The sequence below is a fragment of the Haliotis rubra genome, unplaced genomic scaffold (assembly GCF_003918875.1).
Source record: "Haliotis rubra isolate DU_JTF1 unplaced genomic scaffold, ASM391887v1 Scf1779, whole genome shotgun sequence".
Lineage (NCBI taxonomy): Eukaryota > Metazoa > Mollusca > Gastropoda > Lepetellida > Haliotidae > Haliotis > Haliotis rubra.
The window spans coordinates 42501-61502 of NW_025765757.1; positions in this window are offsets into that span (position 1 = coordinate 42501).

Consider the following 19002-nt stretch of genomic DNA (forward strand, 5'->3'; position numbering starts at 1 on the left):
TTACACTTTCTCAGCAAAGAACATATTCTAGTACTTTGGTTAGATTGAGTCCCTGTCGGGATTAAAACCCTCACTTTGAATCCGAAATGATAACATATGTGACATTTGGCCACTTGCTAAATGACATTATATATTCAAAGGGAAAATAGAACTGGATGAAAACTACAGTTGAACAACACACTGACTAAACTCAATCAGAAAGAAATGACCGCATCTCCTGAATTTAAAATGTGCAAACATGGAAATTGGTGGTGTTTGTTTTCTTTTAAGTAGCTTTCTCAAAGAAAACAGAAGTCTCGCAAAATTCTAAAATTTCAGGAACTTAAAATTGTAACATATTCTGGTTCGGACGCCATTTCATTAAAAATAGGAATGAGTAATTTGCTTATAGCTGCACTAGCAACATTCTTACTATATGGCGGCAGTCTGTAAATAATCGGTCTGGTCAATCCAGTGATCAACAGCATGAGTCAGCGAGTCTGACCAACCGAACACGTTACGATAGGCATGGTTCTTAAAATTCTATTTTAATGTAATAATATGCATGACAAATTTGACTAATGCTTGTATTTGCGATAAACTTGTGTGTAAGTTTGCTCTCGTGGCTTCATAGGTTTTTGGCATTCACAGAGAACTCCCGGGCTATTTCTCCGCCTCAATGAGACATGACGCACCACAATGCCACATTGACGTCACGCCTTTTTCAGTTAAACGTGTGTAACACGCTTTCTGCACCTTAATGCAGTGGGTGTAATTCAAAATTATCATACCTGCTTCTTACTTGAAACAAATGCAGGAGAACTATCACGATACTGGATTTCCAGTCATAGCATTACCAGCACGTCAATACAGTGAATGTAATTCAAAATTATCATACCCCGACTCTTACTTTCAACAAAATCAGAGAACCATAATGTTACTGGATTGTCTGGTCCAGCCATAACTCTGCTTAGTTTACAGGCTGCTGCCACAGTGTAGGAGCTCTGCTGTACGGCGTCACACAATAGATACTTACGTTTACGCCAACTGTGAAAATGACGGGTGCTATCTGTTGAGAAGGGCATGTTGACTGTTTTGTGCAAGTACCTTGAAACATTGCTGATTTTCAGTGAACCATCCATTAATTATCAAGACATTCTGCCTTCTCAAGATAATGGAATTCTTTAGGTACTTGGCTGGTTACTTTTTGGTCCATTCCTATTTTTGTGCTGGATTCCAAAGCTACTTTGCACCACACCCCGGTCTTGCACAAAAATCTGTGCACCATTAGATTTATTGCAAAGTGCACCACATCCCGGTCTCAAAGACTGCCCTAAGACTTGATACTATCAAGGAAGGAGTTTGCCACTTGAGACAAGCGGAAGTAATACCATTTGGATTCTCAAAAAACTGACCGAGTTCAGTTCTGTCAAAACATTTGATTTTTCAGTGTTGTACATCATCTTCCCACATGACAAACGTAACGAAAAACGTCATTCCTTGAGCCAAGGTGCATTTATCAAAAAACTTGGTGAACAAAGATATACCTATACTGAACCACAAAAGAAACGGCGCCTTTCAAAACCAAATGCAAGTTTCGTTTTTTTACAAGGTGGTATTTGCATTATGATTGTACCGTTTTGTTAACATGTTTTCAATCGAAATTGACAGTACCAACATATCTGATATATCGACCAAACGCGCCGAAAAGGCACACATGGTAGAAGGTTCCATATGGAAATGAAAATGCACGTGCATGTCGTGACAACCCAACCAATGAAAGCGAGTTCCAAACACGCCTGAATTTTATGTTTTGACACAATCACCATGCCACGACTTACGAGAGATCAGAGGAACCAAGTTGTCAAGACTGCACGGAGGGTATCCAATCATTTTAATATTCATGTGAGGACAATCCACCGACTGCAGGTGTGGTATCAGGTCACTAACAGCATCCAATATCGTCCACGCAATGGGCGACCTCCAGTAACATCACAACGTCAAGACCGACAGCAACCATCTGCAGGATCGCTTCCACAGAGGGACGGAAACAGCACACCAGGGCATTGGGAGTCACAACAGACCCATCAGTGCCGATACAGTGCGTGGACGTTTGCGCGGAAGAAACCTCTGCTGTCCCACAGACCAGACCATAGTCCTGTCCTCACCGCTCATCACCGCCAAAACCGATGGGCAATGGGCAAGGAAATTGGCGTTATCGACAATGAAGAACTGTGCTTTCATCTCATGAAAGCCGATATTGTGTTTCGACAGTAGATGGCAGAGTGAGAGTACGGTGAAGGCTTGGGGAACTGTTTTCCAATGAGGGTATTGTTGAAAGAGACTCGTGGGATGGTCCAATCATCATGGTGATGGGGTGCAATCGGTCTGAACCAGTTAGTTGACTCCGTGGTGTTCCAGAATCGTGGTCGAGGATGAGGACAAAATGACGTACTCGCTATATTGTCCGAGTCATAAGACCCCACCCATCCCATCTTCCACCAACAAGACAACGCTAGTGCCCACACTGCCAGAGCAAGATTAGACTTCATCAGACAACATGGCATCCAAACCCACAATAGCCTGCACTCACTCCAGATTTTAGTCCAATAGAACACCGCTGGGACGAAATTCAAAGAAGACTGAATGACCTCCAACCAAAGCCGACAACTGCGACTGGCCTCGATCAGGCATTTCGCTCAGTATGGGTCCAAGTGCCCATGGCCTTCATCAATCGGCTAATTCATTCCGTGTACAGATGATGCAACGCTTTCATCGATGCCAATGGAGGCCACACACAATACTGACTTTGGGGTATGTTAATGGTACCATTTTATGTGATTTTGTTTGTGTGACCTCTGAATGTGATTCCCGAAAATGTGTTAACCATAATTGTCAAGTTTAAACTAAATCATCCGTTTTGATTGTTAATTAGAGTGAACTAAAGTGTGTGCTGTAAGAAACTGCTATCGGTGTGACATTTCTTTTGTGGTTCAGTATACATGTATATCTTCAGAAGCTCAGGATCTTTTGTCAAAAATGAAATTCAAATTTCATTTGAAGTTTACTGAGAAAACACTATGTGAAATGCTGGACGTCTTACTTCATAACATGGGGGATAAAGCATTTAGACAAGACGTAAGCATCCCATGGGCACCAATTGTGCTCCCATCTTCGTGGATTTGTTTCTTTATGCTTATAAATCAGAATTTCTGTTCGGTTTGGCAAAATCAAAACAAGATCATTTGGACAAGATGTTTAACTTTAGCTTCAGGTATATCAATGATTTAGTTTTGTTCGATAACCATCAAATAACCAGTTCCCTTCCACTCATTTACCCCCTGAATTTAAAATAAACCAGACAAGTGAGACAAGTGTTTTATGTTCAGACCTGTGAATAAGGAGTATTAAGTGTGACACCTCTAGTAGTTTTACTGTCCATCGTCGACAGGTTCTAATCTTCAGAATATATTCATCTTTAATTTATAAAATGTTCTCGTCACGATATGGCTGACATATTGCCGATGTGACGATAAATATTCACTCACTCAATCACACAATCACTCAATCACTACAGTGACAAAAAAGTTCCCACAAAGCTGTGTGACAAAGGGGACATCAGCTTTCAAACCGTCAACTTTCCGTTCATGTCGAGCAATTTATATCAACAGCTCCAGGCTTTGGTGTTTATAGAATGCAATACGTTTCTTGTTCGGAAAATGTCCGATCAAATGTGCAACATTCAAGGCCTCAGGCAAGCGTTCAGTTTTTTTGTGGTAAACATGTGGAGGATATTGCAAAATGTGATGCATCAGTCCATCAAATATAACCGATGCATTTCCCATTTGTGTGTACCTTTCTTGTAAGTGAACAGCTTTCTAGTCTTATGTTTATGACAGAAGCCACCAGAAGGGCAGGATAGGCTCATCGTTCCGCAAACACTGGTATCATTGCAACTTGATAGTGATTCATAAACACATGCTCTGGCAATCACTTGATTGCCTTGTCCAGATGTAATGCTGCTGAATGCGGCGTCAATCACTTGATTGTCTTGTCCAGATGTAATGCTGCTGAATGCGGCGTCAATCACTTGATTGTCTTGTCCAGATGTAATGCTGCTGAATGCGGCGTCAATCACTTGATTGTCTTGTCCAGATGTAATGCTGCTGAATGCGGCGTCAATCACTCACTCATTGTAAGAATTGTAAATCGACTCTGCTTTTAGCAGACATTTCTTATGGATGTGAAAAGGGTTTTGGCGTTTTAATGTATACTCACTTTGCACTCCACAGTCAAACTCTACAATCTCACCACCATTGGATATGTGATTGCTGCTGAGTTTCTATTTTGTTTGTCAGCAGCATAAAACAAGAGTCATCAAAAGATGACAAATTCCCTCTGGCCCCACAAACGTCAAAGAACAAATCTTCTAAGAGTTCCTTAAAGATTTGATGAGCGATTTTTTGTTTAATCCATTCGTATAGAAGAGAAGTTATTGAGCTATCAAAACAATAACAATAACATTGTACTTATATGTAAGGCACTTATCAATGTCAAAGTCAAAGGAATAAAATGCAAATTATAATAGACAGCAGTTGACAGACTGATTTTTGTTTGTTTTCGGTTTCATGAAAGAATACCTAGTACCCTTTCGAGATATGGTACGGACAAACACACCTCTATGAACAAAGTCAAAGTCAGACTTGCTGCCATGGAAACGGACAAGTGGGGCCCAGATATCTGAGGCAACAGATGATTGTAATTGCTTCCACTGAGTGTGCCAGAATCCCATGAGCATGGGTTCACCTTATATGTTTCTTGCATGTGAGCTTCTCAGGGAAAGTAACCTATTTCTGAAAAGAACGGAACTTACGACATCTCCAAAAATGAAAGGCATTTGCTTTATCAAATAGTAGCAGTATTTATCATGAGTTTTCTATTTTGCTCATTGTTGTATTCCTTCATTTTAATAAAGTTAAATGGAAATCGGTTTAGAATCAGTAAAAAAATTGTTCTTGAACTTTTGCTTAAATGCACATTATTACTTCTGCACCAGTACAGAGGTTGTGTAATGCCAACCCATATGAATTTCTGTTTTACGGTGTCCAAATGTTGTTGCATCATGTACTTTGTATATTTGTATCTACTGATTTTGAATGAATAAACAACATTTTAAAAAAAGGAAAAAAGTGTTCATGAATCATGCAAAAAGGTGAAACACCCTACCGAGTGGTTTGCACCCATCAGAAACACATGCAAAGGCAAGTCAATTGTTCACTTGCAACCCATTCCATTTAAACTCACCTTGAGATGGAACATATGCTTCCCCTCAGTCACCACGCTGTTGTCGGTTCCAAGTTCGCAGGTCAGGTCAGAAGACAATGTGTAGAACGTGCATCCACCGATACGGCGACACAAATCCTCACACATTTTCGGGCCAAATGGACGTATTGTGTATTTTGGTCTGTCGTCCGTTTTTAGCTCTACAATTTGGACAAGTAGTCCAAAATGCAGCATTTTGAGAGCGCGCATCTTGTTCATTCAGGAGATCAAGAGTGACTGCTCGTGAAGGATTGAATATTGTGGCAATTACTTATAAGGCAGTAGGTTTTTTTCCATATATTTTTTGATGAAATGAAGAAGTCCTACTGAATAAAAACAAACCATTAACTGTCATTTGCAAGAGCTAGCAGAAGAATAAAATATACATCGATAACATTACCTAAAATAGAAATCTGAGCTCGACAGATCGTGATAAGTTTCAATTTCCAGACAGGAAAGACATACATTTTATATATGTTATTGTTTTTTCACCCCCTCACAACGAAGTCACTTTTCGTTCCCAATGCAGATCTTGAAAACTGTACCGTATTTCTTTACCAAACTTGGTAGGTCTATGGTGGTGAACTCTTTCATAGTTTGGGAAATGTTTCCATGCCAACAATTCTGACAGGCTGGAAATGGTGGCTGTGCTATTTTAGATGCGTTGTGAAGATCTTATAAACCGTAACATATCTCTTCATCAAACTTGGACAGTTGATAGATCTACACAGATTCAACTGTAGATGTGAATTGTGTTAGTTGGGTAGATTGTTGCAGTAAGATTCGTTTCGTTTAGAAAATGCCACATACTACTATTCATAACATTCAAACAAACACGTTGTCCAGTAAACAAGTTAAGGGTAAACAATGCAAACGCCAGCACATAGATGGACCCATATCTATCATTACATTCTTACAGCTACAAATTTTATGCAGATGTCATACCGAAGGTCTTATTTTCAACCCCTTCCACAAACAGGTGGGCAGACAGTTAAAACGTCTCATTTATTTGCACTTGCCTCATAGATGAAGATCAGACAAAAGGTCCGGCATGTGGATGCCTTTGTCTTCTTGTTTCATTTTGACAATTATACATCTTTCTATCAATTGTAATGCAGGTATGAAAACATGATAAGGTTATCAGTCACGAAGGTTTTTAAGAGTTATTTGATGCATTAATCAGTGTAAGCTGACTCTGGATTGCAATAATTGACCAAAATATGCCCTACATCTTGGAACATGTTCGCAACAGTTCATCTTCATCAGTTTGCCTCACAGCTAAATATGCAGGCAAAGTGACTATAACAGCAAGGTGGTCAAAACCAGGTCAATTTTAACAAATAGATCATATACAAACGTAAGTACACATCGACTTGAGCGGTTTATTAAACACGAAATAAAACACTGACATTACATGTATTTTAAGGTGTCCTCAGAAAAAACCTTTGGTAGGATCAACCATGCAAAGGGTAATGGCTTTAAGCGTGTTTTTTTAATGTTTCTTGAAAACATGAGGTTAGTAAATCATTCATGGGAACAGCCATTTTTGGAAGTCAATTTACTTGTTCAGAGGTTTATCATATCATGATATTTAAGACGGGTAAAAATGACTTGGCTATGGTTGTGATCGTTTTCAACTTTAGATGCATAGCAATTGATCTTGAATTTGGATGGTTGTCATGGAGACTGGGGACTTTGGATGCTATTCGTCATGGACACAACAGGTTCCTATTTTTATTTTAAACGACTGAAACGGCTTCTAAGAAATGGCTCACTTGTAATGCAAACTAAATGAGAAAAACACATATTTTCAGGGGCAAAAGTTATTATTCTTGTAATCTTGGGAACGAATTTTAGAATTTGAACCTGAAATAATGTGTGTTAAAATGGTCGGGGAAACAAAACCAAGCGGCTCCTAACAAATGTTCTATAGAGAGGATTAGTCTAAAGGTATTTCGAGAGCCTAAAGTCTTGTACTAGATAGTAATATATTTATGACAACTGATCTTTGTTAAAACACAACTTCTACTGAATCATTACAGAATCTGTGGCCTTTTTTGTCAATAAATTACACAGCTATCATTTTTTGCTAGATATAAGTCTGCACAAATATTTGAGACTTGAGACTTGACCAGACAATCCAGTAGTCATCAGCATACGCTTTTTGGATACAATGACATGTGTCAACCAGTCAGATAAATTCCCGAACCAGGGTGTAAATATGTCACTGATCCATCAAAGAATATGCACTAAGGATTATTTAAAATGAAGCCATTAAGAATTGTCCCTTTATTGTTGTATCGGTACTTCCCCACTAGGGGTTACGTCGGTTCAGATCACCCATGGTGATACATGGGTTAGGTGGTCAAGCTGGTCAATGAGACCATGAAGATAGGACTGCTGAAGACCTGAAGAACAGAGATACCCTACTGATATCATGGAGAAGTCTTGTTACCGGTCCCTAAACCAAGCCTCTGATGTAATCTTGATCACATCATTGACAAATCGTCTTCCACGCAAGTGACACTTCAATTGTCAAACAGGTTATAATCAATGGGAGCCAGGTCAGGACTGTACTCGTGGATTCTGCTTGCGTTGGCGCCCTCTAGTGTGACGACATGAAGTACAGCTCTGTTCTCAGTTTTAGAATTCTCCATGATATCAGTATGGTATCTCTCTTCCAGTTATCACAATATTAATACTGTTTGTTGCGAGGTCTTGAAAACTTCACAGTTACCTCATGAATGATCAATGCATGCAATACTACTAGCGGCATAGCTGTTTCACAACTTTTGGTAGTGAGTTCTCAAAACCTTTCGACCTCCACTCGTACATCTCCAGTTCGTTATTGAAGGTACATAAGTCCCGAAACATTTAAAGTCAATCCCAACTTACCAGATGTTTTAAACGTAGTATTTCTGCGCTGTTCACTAATGGCTGAATTCGACTACAATTGCCAGCTGCTGAAGGTATGATATAAATCCAACTAGGGTTCATGCAGGTAGCAAAAGTAATGTAAGTCGCCATGGTTCCTAGTATGGGGATCTACCTTCAGTTGTTGGCGATCTATAGCCCGTGTTTTAGACTGTATTGTCTTCTTTAATTGGAAAGTTTTACCTTTGCTCGCTAGTTTTATATTATAGCTGTGATTTTTTAGTATTTTAACTGTCCATCGTCAACAGGTTTCAATCTTCAAAATGTTTTCACTTTTTATTGTATAAATTGTTTTCGTCACGATACGGCTGAAATATTATCTCACTCACTCGATATTGAAATAGTCATCTCTTATTGACTTAGGAGTGAGTGAGTGAGTTAATATTTAACGTCACATCGGCAATATCTCAGCCATATCGTGACGAAAACAATTCATTAAATAAAAAAGCTCATTATACAATTTAATAATTTCTATTAAAAGTGGATGTTTGCAAGAAAGATTTTTAAGTGCCTGAAGACACGAAAGAGAATCAGAAAAAACTATGTATTGTTTATATTTACGGTGTTTATTAATATATTTAAGAGCTGTTAATATGACGTTAGCTTCTGCTGTGAAAATAGAGCTGTTATTTGGTAGTCGAGAAGATATTGTTCTGGATCCAATGACAGTGGCACATGCCACCGCGCCACCATCCTTGGACCCATCTGTAAATAAGGATTTGCATGTATCATATCTAATTTTTAATTGATTTTATTCCTGTTTATATTGTAATTCATTAGTTTCTGATTTCTTATACTTTGTCAGTGTTAGATCAACTTCAGGCCTCACCAGTTGCCAAGGAGGAGAAGAAAGAAGACGGGAAGGAGCTATATTTTCCAGCTCAGTGCCGGCAGCAGAAATGAATGGTTTAATTCTGTGCCCAAGAGGCGGAACAAGAGAAGATTTTTTGTTGTACAAATCCTCATAGAGGGGATAGAAAACTCAGTTAAATGCAGGATAAGACTCGTTAGAATAGAGTTTTGTTATACCCAGCAGGCACATCAACGTTGTTTCAACGTTGAGAATAGGTTGATCCTCAACGTTGAAAATAGATTGAAAATAGGTTGTATATGAAAGTTTTTTTGACGTAGATATCCGACGTGGAATCAACGTTGAAGTTTGACCGATTATCAACGTTGAAAAAAGGTTGATCCTCAACGTTGAAAATAGATTGAAAATACGTTGTATATGAAAGTTTTTTTGACGTAGATATCCGACGTGGAATCAACGTTGAAGTTTGACCGATTATCAACGGTGAGAATAGGTTGATCCTCAACGTTGAAAATAGATTGAAAATAGGTTGTATATGAAAGTTTTTTGGACGTAGATATCCGACGTGGAATCAATGTTGAAGTCTGACATATTATTTACGTTGAAAATGGGTTGTTCCGTGGTTGTGTCTGGGAGGTATTACGCTTTCCTGTAAATAGACTCGCATTTCATCTTTAAACTACAATAAAGTAGCACCAAACTCCTGCATCCAGCTAAAATACCCAAAAAGCTACCTGCAATAAACAGTGTTCAAACAGAAAATTGCAGTAAAAATATTTATCGGATAAAATACTTGGTTAAAATTCCACATTCAATATAATGTTCATTTAAGTTTTATGTCAGTTAGACGTATAATTCCAGTAAGAAGAAAAGAGTATTCCAAATTAAGAAAAACTATTTACTGTTGTATTGTTACCTTGAAAAGGTGAAAATTGTCCCGAGAAGACATTTTGTCTGAATTTCAGCTCTTAGACAGACCCCTGAATAAACACAATGCAATTACTTTCACCATGAAAGGGATCCAAGATGACCAGGAACTATACCTGAAGACAGCACATAAAACAAGTCACTTTTCATGAAATCTTTATGAACACACACGCACACAGAAAACGTGGTTTAATGCATAATGTAAAACATCACACATGACATAGTCTGTAGGTGATCTCTGTTGTGCTAATAACACAATATCATCTGCATATAGCATCAAAGTGACATTTACGCCACCAATTTCAATACCACAGTTCAGATTTTTCAACACAATTACAACTCCAAAAGCACAATTATCAGCTCCTCTTCTCTCTGCCACTCCCTGCCTGGCGGTCAGGTGGATACTTCAGAAACGTTCCTAACTCTTTCTTGAAATTTGCTTCGGATGCATTCCCATCTCATTCCCTTGAGATAGGACACATTCTTAAATTTTATATTTAAATACATGAATAAGTTATATGGAAGATATATTGTCTTAAATGATTCAAGTATTTGTTTAATCAATCACTTGAAAGGTTCATTTCACTGCTGTAACTTGGCATGTGAACATATGAACAGCATCAATACAAAATATGACGAAAAGTGTAAACAATTTATATTTTCAACCGAAGGAATGGAAGTTTTCTTAAAAATTTTCAAAGAAAATCCTCAATTGCAAGTTGATTATTTAATTAGACTATGAATTACCGGTAGGATGAATTAGACGATGCTTTACTGTCATATATTATTTGCTATGGTCTTGATGAAAATGCTGCACTTGGTAATTAACTTACCAGAGATGATTGAATACAACCTTGTAGTCTTAAAAGAAAACTTGCCGTTTTGCCCATCAACATTCATTTTTTGACATCAAATTGTTTGACATTGTCCTGCAAAACAATGGAAGATTGTTGTTATTCTGTCAGATTTAGTTTTCTTTAGAGATTCTCGGAAATGATTATTTCAAATTAATAGGAGTTGAACTGATGTAGCAATTTTGCTACCAGGAGTCATAAATTGTAACAAAAGCCATTTTACATTAAATGATAAGAAAACAAAATGGGTGGTGGTTCACAGGTCAAAGAACAAGTCTATTGTAGGAGGTCTCCAAACACCATTTGTTCCCAAACACAAGGGAGTATGGATCATGGAGTTCTGAAAACAATAATGAGCTCTCATAAGTATACAATATATTCTCTATTATCTACTCTTTCTCTCTCTCTTTGTCATTTGTACACTCATAAAACTCAGATAAATAACTTTTTTTATAATTCATAAATGTTTACACTTAATCTCTTATAGGAACGCTTAGAAAATCTCTCATATAATGAATTATGTGTGCGTATTATCTGCGACGTCATAACTATGCTTCTCTGAATCATGAACAATAAAATAATGAGATTAAACTCTACATTGCCAGAAATAATCTATCATACCATGAATAATAAGACATTGAATAACATCTCTTACAACTCCAATCTACACTCAAAAAGACTTAAATGTACTCGTAAATAAACATCGCTGGCTAACGCAAATTCTTGGAAACAGTGCATCTCTGACTCTCAATTCAATTCCAAGAAATGGAAGTCCTACTCTATTTGACCAAAGGGGTGACAGGTGGCCAAAACATATTGAAATGTAGGTCATACACTGAAAATAACTCTGATTTAAAACACTACAAACATACACCTTCTCTCTAATATACTCGATAGATGATCTTAACAAGGGAACATGTACATAAAATGCTGATATCTAACACCTGTACTTTAAATAATGGACTCTTCCAAATCTCAGTATGTTTCACTGCACACATATTAGATTGCAAATAATGAAAAACCTACCCTTTGACAATAATAAAAAACATCATATTCAAATTCTACAGCTGACCAAATACCTGAAGTGTGTGTTTCCCAGCAATAAACATCTCTAAATATCTATAAATGTATGACTTCTGTCCTCTCGCGTGCTATCTTGCATCCAGCTGTTTACGGCGAAAAACAATATGGCGCCAAGCAAGGGAGTGCTCATTAAACTAAACATCTCCGGGAGAAATCCTTGTCAATTTTTTCTCTTAAATGATCAACCTTAATATATAAATGAAAATAAAGACCAACTATTATCACCAAAAAGACCAAACATTATCACAAATATTCAAAACAGGTGGTAATGAAAGAGCATTATCATCTTTCTCTTAAACTTTGTGGTGGATATACTGGAAACATGTGAAATGTTAAAACGTGTTACCTTAGCCTTGCTCCTTTTATGTGATCCACAAAATTGCTGCCACCCAGTCATCGAAGATGAGATTTCTGCAAATTCCATTAAAATAATCTTATTTCATAATTAAATGTTCCTTACATTAAAATTACTTCTTTTGTATGTAGGATTTTAACCTTTAAGAGACATGAATTATCATATCCCTCCAAACAAGTGTAAGAATGAAAGTCTGTGGGTGCAGTTTTGTTAATTGTCCCATCAAAGAATCATTAGTGAAGTTACACTTTTGTAAATAAATAAAAGTTCAAATAAATTATATACAATTTAATCCTTAACAAAGACTTTCACAAGACATTTTAAAGTGAAAATTTTCGTTGCATTTCCTTACGCCATTCTCCACCACCCCCTCCCCCCCAATAATATACATATGTTGATAGGGTTCAGGGCGTGCTCAATGCATCATTTACTGATAGATCTATTCAAACGAACAAATGTTCATAATAATGGGATGCAATATAAAATGTTGATTTATCCTATCCGATTTTGTATAGCTGCCCTTAGGGACCGTTCATAATGTATGGCTTTGGGGTGATGTTGATTTTTATGTACAATGTGAATTACACCCCACCCCACCACCCCACCCCTAAAAGTGTATGAGTATGTACAGAATAAGAGACGGCCCACCCTGCATGTCATGTACATTATCTATGACGCCCTCGCCCCTTCCCATAATTTCTAAACATAGTGCGTGTGTACAAAAATGCTGACCCCTTAGCTCCCCTGAACAAAATGGGTGACACCCCACCCCACCCCACCCTCCAACCCTTACAATCAACACCCCCACCCGCAGCCATATATTTAATTATGAACGGTTCCTTATATTGATGTACTTCATTGATTATTTGAAAATGTATATTTGCAAAATTCAAATCAGGTGATGGGTACGAAAGGAAATCTTATTCGATTATATAATAAAATGCCAAATATATGCATGTAAATATATTGAAAAATAACAAAACAAAATTTTGAGAAACATGTACTGTGACATACCGGTAACCTTGTGAGATAAAACATGAGCCCTAATTCGGAGTTTCTTGCTACTGCTAGATTTAAACGGCATTCCTACGTTTTCATTATACATGAAGGACATACTTACCAAATAAACACCAGCATGCCGTGAAGATGGTGAAAATAGAACGACATTGCCTTGAACTTCGCCAAAGTGAACTGACAACGATCAGCTGCCTTTGCGCGCGCGATAATTGTGCGCATGTCCGGATATGGCCAAACGAGGCGATCGAAAGGTCAACATCTGGCTTGTGTTTGAAAGCAAATTGTCGGGAATTATACAATTTTCACAGTTTTGTGGGAAAATATCAAATGTAATGCAATTTGGATAACTGATGACTTTATACCTAAAACTGCGATTTACGTAATATTTCCGTCCGTTGATCGATGCACAATCAAATAATATATAAGATTATATCTGTCACTAGCTCGATCTTGATCTTTTATGAAAATAATGTTCCGAAATGATAGTTGCTAAGTTGGATACCTATTACCAATATGAATTATGTATCAAATTTGCCAAGGAAACAATTAGTTGACATTTTGTTGGTTCCTTACGTTGAAACAACGTTGACAACTAAACGAATCTCGACTAACTTTCTTTGGTCGCATGATAAACGTTGAATCAACGTTTATGAAAGGTTGATCAACCAAACAACCAAAATTCAACGTTGATTCAACGTTGATTCAACGTTGTGTGCCTGCTGGGTATACTGTAATGATAATTTTATATGGCATTGTATAAGAGAAGGCTCATCTGCTTCGACATAGAGACTGCCAACAGGAGAGGTTCTAATGGACCCAAGTCTAAGGCCTTGGTGGTGGACACAATCAAGTAGTTTGAGGTTGCTTTTGCAGGCTCCACCATATACGATGGAGCCATAATCAAGTTTCGAGCGGACCAATGATCGATATAGGTGGAGGAGGGTAGCTTGATCCCCCTCCCCACTTTGAGTTGGAAACAACTTTCAACAAATCAAGGGCCTTCAGGCATTTAGCTTTAAATGATTTAATATGCGGCAAAAAAAGTTAAATAAGAGTCGAAGATTAGACCCAAGAATTTGATGGGAGTGCCAGTTAAAGATAGTTCTGGGTCTTTATGCGGCTTATATTTTCTACAAAAGTGTAGATAATTAGTTTTGGACTTGGCAAATTTAAAGCCGTTTTCAAGACACCTTTTATTTATTTTATTTAAACACAACCGCAATTGCCGTTCAATAGTATGCATATTTTTACCACGACAAGAAATATTAAGATCAGCCACAAAAAATGATGCATCGATTGAATCGTTTAAGACCTTAGATAAACTGTTTATCTTGATACTAAATAAAGTGACAGACAAAATACTGCCTTGAGGGACACCCTGATCCTGATTGTAATGATCAGACAGGGTTGAACCCACTCGGACTTGGAAGTGTCTGTCTGTTAAGAACTGTGATATAAAAAGAGGTAAACGACCCCTCAAACCAAAGTCATGTAAATCCTTCAAAATGCCATGGTTCCAGGTCGTATCATAAGCTTTCTCAAGATCAAAGAAAATTGACACAGCATGTTGTTTATTTACTATAGCATTTTTACCAAAGTATTCGAAACGTACCAAATGATCAACTGTACTACGATTTTTCCTGAAACCACATTGAATATTTGTTATAAGGTTATTGGTTTCAAGATACCAAGTTAATTTATTATTCACCTTTCATTCCATGGTTTTACAGCCACAGCTGGTTAGTGATATAGGTCTGTAATTCGATGGATCTGTATGATCCCGATCAGGTTTTGGTATTGGGATTACAATGGGATTACACCATGAAAGAGGAAATCTCCAGACGTCCATTTGTGATCAAATATATCTAAAAGTGTGACCAGACATGGTTCAGGCATTGTTTCAGTAGCTGCAGTATCATAAGCTTGCTCAAGAGCTGTATGTAGTTCATGTAATGAAAACACTTCATTATAATCTTCACCGTTATTTGATTTGAAATTAAGGTTTGTCTTTTCCTGTTGTTTCTGATATCTCTGAAACTCAGGGACATAATTTGCCGATGAAGAATTTTTGTCTAATTTTACTTGCAATTTCAGATTGGTCAGTAATTAAATTATCACCATCTTTAAGATGGTGAACAGCAAATTTTGAACCTTTGCCTTTAATTCTTCGAATCATGTTCCATACCTTAGACATTGGCATACGTGAATTAATTTTGGAGACATAATTTCCCCAAGATTGTCGTTTGTTTTGTTAATAGGTACGACGCGCCTTTGCATTGAGTATTTTAAATTTATTTAAGTTATGGACAGATGGATGAAGGCCGAAATAATGCTCTGCCTTTTTCCTCGCTTTTCTCGCTTGTCTACAATCTGTATTAAACCATGCTTTTCGTACATGTGACGTCGTAGATGACTTTGGTATACACTCATCAGCTATTTCATTTAAAACGTCAGCAAATGTTTGAATGGGATCAGTTATATCACTGAAACATTCAGGTCGCAGTTTCGATTTACAAATAGTTTGATATAAAGACCAGTTAGCCTTCGAAAAGTTCCAACTTGTATACGATGGAGAATCAGACGGAGTTATTTCTGAAAGGATAGTTGGGAAGTGGTCACTTCCACAAAGGTCATTATGAACAGACCAATCAAATTCATTCAGGAGGTTAGAATCTGCAAGAGACAAATCCAGGGAACAATAAGTGCCAGTTGCAGGAAGCAGATAGGTGCTTGAATCATCATTAAATATGCACAGGTCATTATTGGAAATTGAATCTTTAAGTATTTTGCCTTTAGTATTAGTGTTAGTACTGCCCCAGAGTGGGTTGTGACCGTTTAGGTCACCCATAATAACACATGGTTTCGGGAGTTGATCATAGAGTGATTGAAGATGAGTCCGTTGAAGTGCCGATGAAGGCGGAATATACAGAGAGCATAATGTAAATGCCACGCCCAGAGTAAGTCGCACTGCAACAGCTTGGAGATTAGTGTTAAGTGTGACAGCACTGTGATTAACATTCTTTCGTATAAGGATAGTAGAACCTCCAGTGGCTCTATCACCTGGAGGGGAAAAATAATGATAGGCTTCAAACTGATGTAAGCTAAAATTATCTGTCTGTTTCAGATACGTCTCTTGCAGACAGAGCGCTGATGGTGTTAAATCCTTGATTAATAGCTGTATTTCATTAAAATTTGGCTGCAGTCCTCTACAGTACCACTGAACCATGTGTTTAGATAGACCTATCTTTTCGGTGGAGTAATAGGGTATCTACCCCGCACTTTTTTCTAGGGCGACAAGCTTTGTGCCCTAGAGTGGACGTTTTCGGACACGTCCATGTCCTCAAGTGATCCGTATTTGTTAAATAATTTGATTTTATCTTCTGATTCTTTTGGTGCTCTGCCACTTTGTATTTTCGAAGAATCTGGCTTCGGTTTGCTTTTGCTTTTGACGTTTGTGTTAGATTGAGACCTTTGAGATGAGAAAATGTGTCACGGTCATGGGATGGTTCTGCGTGGGTTTAGGCAGTGCAGGGAATTGATTCTGGCGTTTGAGTAGATGTTGCAGGTAAGGAAATAAGAGGAGCTTCTGATGTAACCCAAGTAAAGTTAGTTTGACAGCTTGCAGATGACTTTGTTAGTACTCTTGCTGTTGCTTCCGTCTTTGTTTCAGTTATCGAAGCAACGCTTTCTTTGTGTTCAGAGCTTTGGACCAGTTTCTTGGCATCTGCAAAACTGATGTTTCGGGTGAACTTTAGTTTGTTGATTTCCATTTGATGCATCCAGACAGGACCGACTTTAGAGAATGATGAGTGATCACCAGTGCAGTTTGTACATTTCTTAACATTACTGTCACAATCTTCTGTTGCATCTGTCTTTTCACCACAGTGAGACAATGTGCAAGTATTAACCCCATGACCGAACTTTGGGCATTTGAATCATCTAAGAGGGTTTGGAATGTATACTAGGGACATAAAGAAACTGTGCATACACAAATATAAAAACACCATTTCTGCACTGGTGAGACGCTACCAGAACACAAATGACGTCATCGATCGGCCACGTTCTGGACGTCCACTTATAACAACGCCAAGACAGGACAGATGGATGAGGATGACCCAGCTTCGCCACAGGTTTCAGACTGCAGTGATGACTGTCCGAACCATCCCAGGACTTCGCCGTATCCACCTCAACACAGTTCGACAACATGGGATCAGACCACGACGCCCCGCCATACGGCCTTTCCTGACACACCGTCATCGACAAGCTCGCCGAATGTTGTGCCGAAATCATGTCCGCAGACCCTTGTTTTGGTGGAGAAATGTTGTTTTTACAGATGAGTCCTGGTTTAACATTTCCCATAGTGATGGACAATAACGTACCTAGAGACGTGTGGGAGAACGTTATGCACAGGCCTGTGTCTTGGAGAGGAATCGCTTTGGTGGTGGTTCCGTGATGATTTGGGGTGGAATAACAGCACGCCAAAGAACTCCTTTGGTGATTGTTCAGGGCAACTTAACTGGTGTGGGCTACAGGCATCAGATTCTTCGACCTGTGGCAATTCCTTTTCTGCAACGTCATGGCCCTGGGTTAACATTCCAACAGGACAATGCCCGCCCTTATACGGCAATGGTTGCTATTGATTTCTTGCAACACCACAACTATGACTTACTGCCTTGGCCTGCAAATTCACCGGATCTCTCTCCAATTGAGCATGTTTGGGACGAGATGGATCGACGTCTACGCCGTCTTCCTCATCCGCCAGATAACGTCCTTGACCTTGCAACAGACCTTGAGAGAATCTGGCGTGACATCCCTCAAGCCTTCCCTGCGCGTTTGATAGGCTCTATGCATCGTCGATGCACTGCTGTTCTCAATGCCGATGGTGGACATACCTGTTATTGAGCTTGTGACATGGTCGTGTGACCCCTGTCCCGCTTGTGGACTCATTGTGACGTCATTGTGATGGACTTTTCAATTGAAATTCTCCCGACTTGTTATGGTCTCATGATCCCTCCATTAACGTTTATATGTACCTTTGGCATTGTTATCGTACTTATCAACTGGGATAATATTTTGACAATGGACAGTTTCTTTATGTGGCTAGTATACATGTCAACGTCGATGTATCCTGCTTTTAGTGATTTTGGAACATTTGGTGAAAAGAAAGAAAACAGATATGTATTTGATAGTAGCCTCGCTTCTACTGGTTGAGAAACGTTTGACATAAAGCACGCCTTGATCCTTCATCTCGGAGACGATGTCAAGTTCTGACATGTCAGCAAACAATCGATCGCGATCCCTAACTATTGCTTTGCTCGTGTTAAGTGTTTTGTGAGCTGAGACCGTGAACGGAATGCCAACAAAAGATTCAGTACTCATAACGTAGGTGGCCTGTTGCCTTTTTGCACACTCAACCAGAAAAAGCACCGGAACGTAATCGCTTGATGTTCTTAACATCAGCGGCAATGCCTTGTATACCCTTAACTACGGCGAAAGGATTCAACTTCAATGGTGTCTTGTCTTAAGTTTCAAATACAAGAAAACGGCCACTACTCAATTGAGTTGGGCAGTCTGTGGTCAGTTTCAACGGTTTCAGTGTCAAGTGGACGCTTGGTCTTTTTAGAGGGGATATGTAAGCCATGTTTAGTTATTTAGATTTCATCATCCGAGCTCCCCACCCACCACGGAGTATCACATGGGCAATGCTAAAAACAACGTGC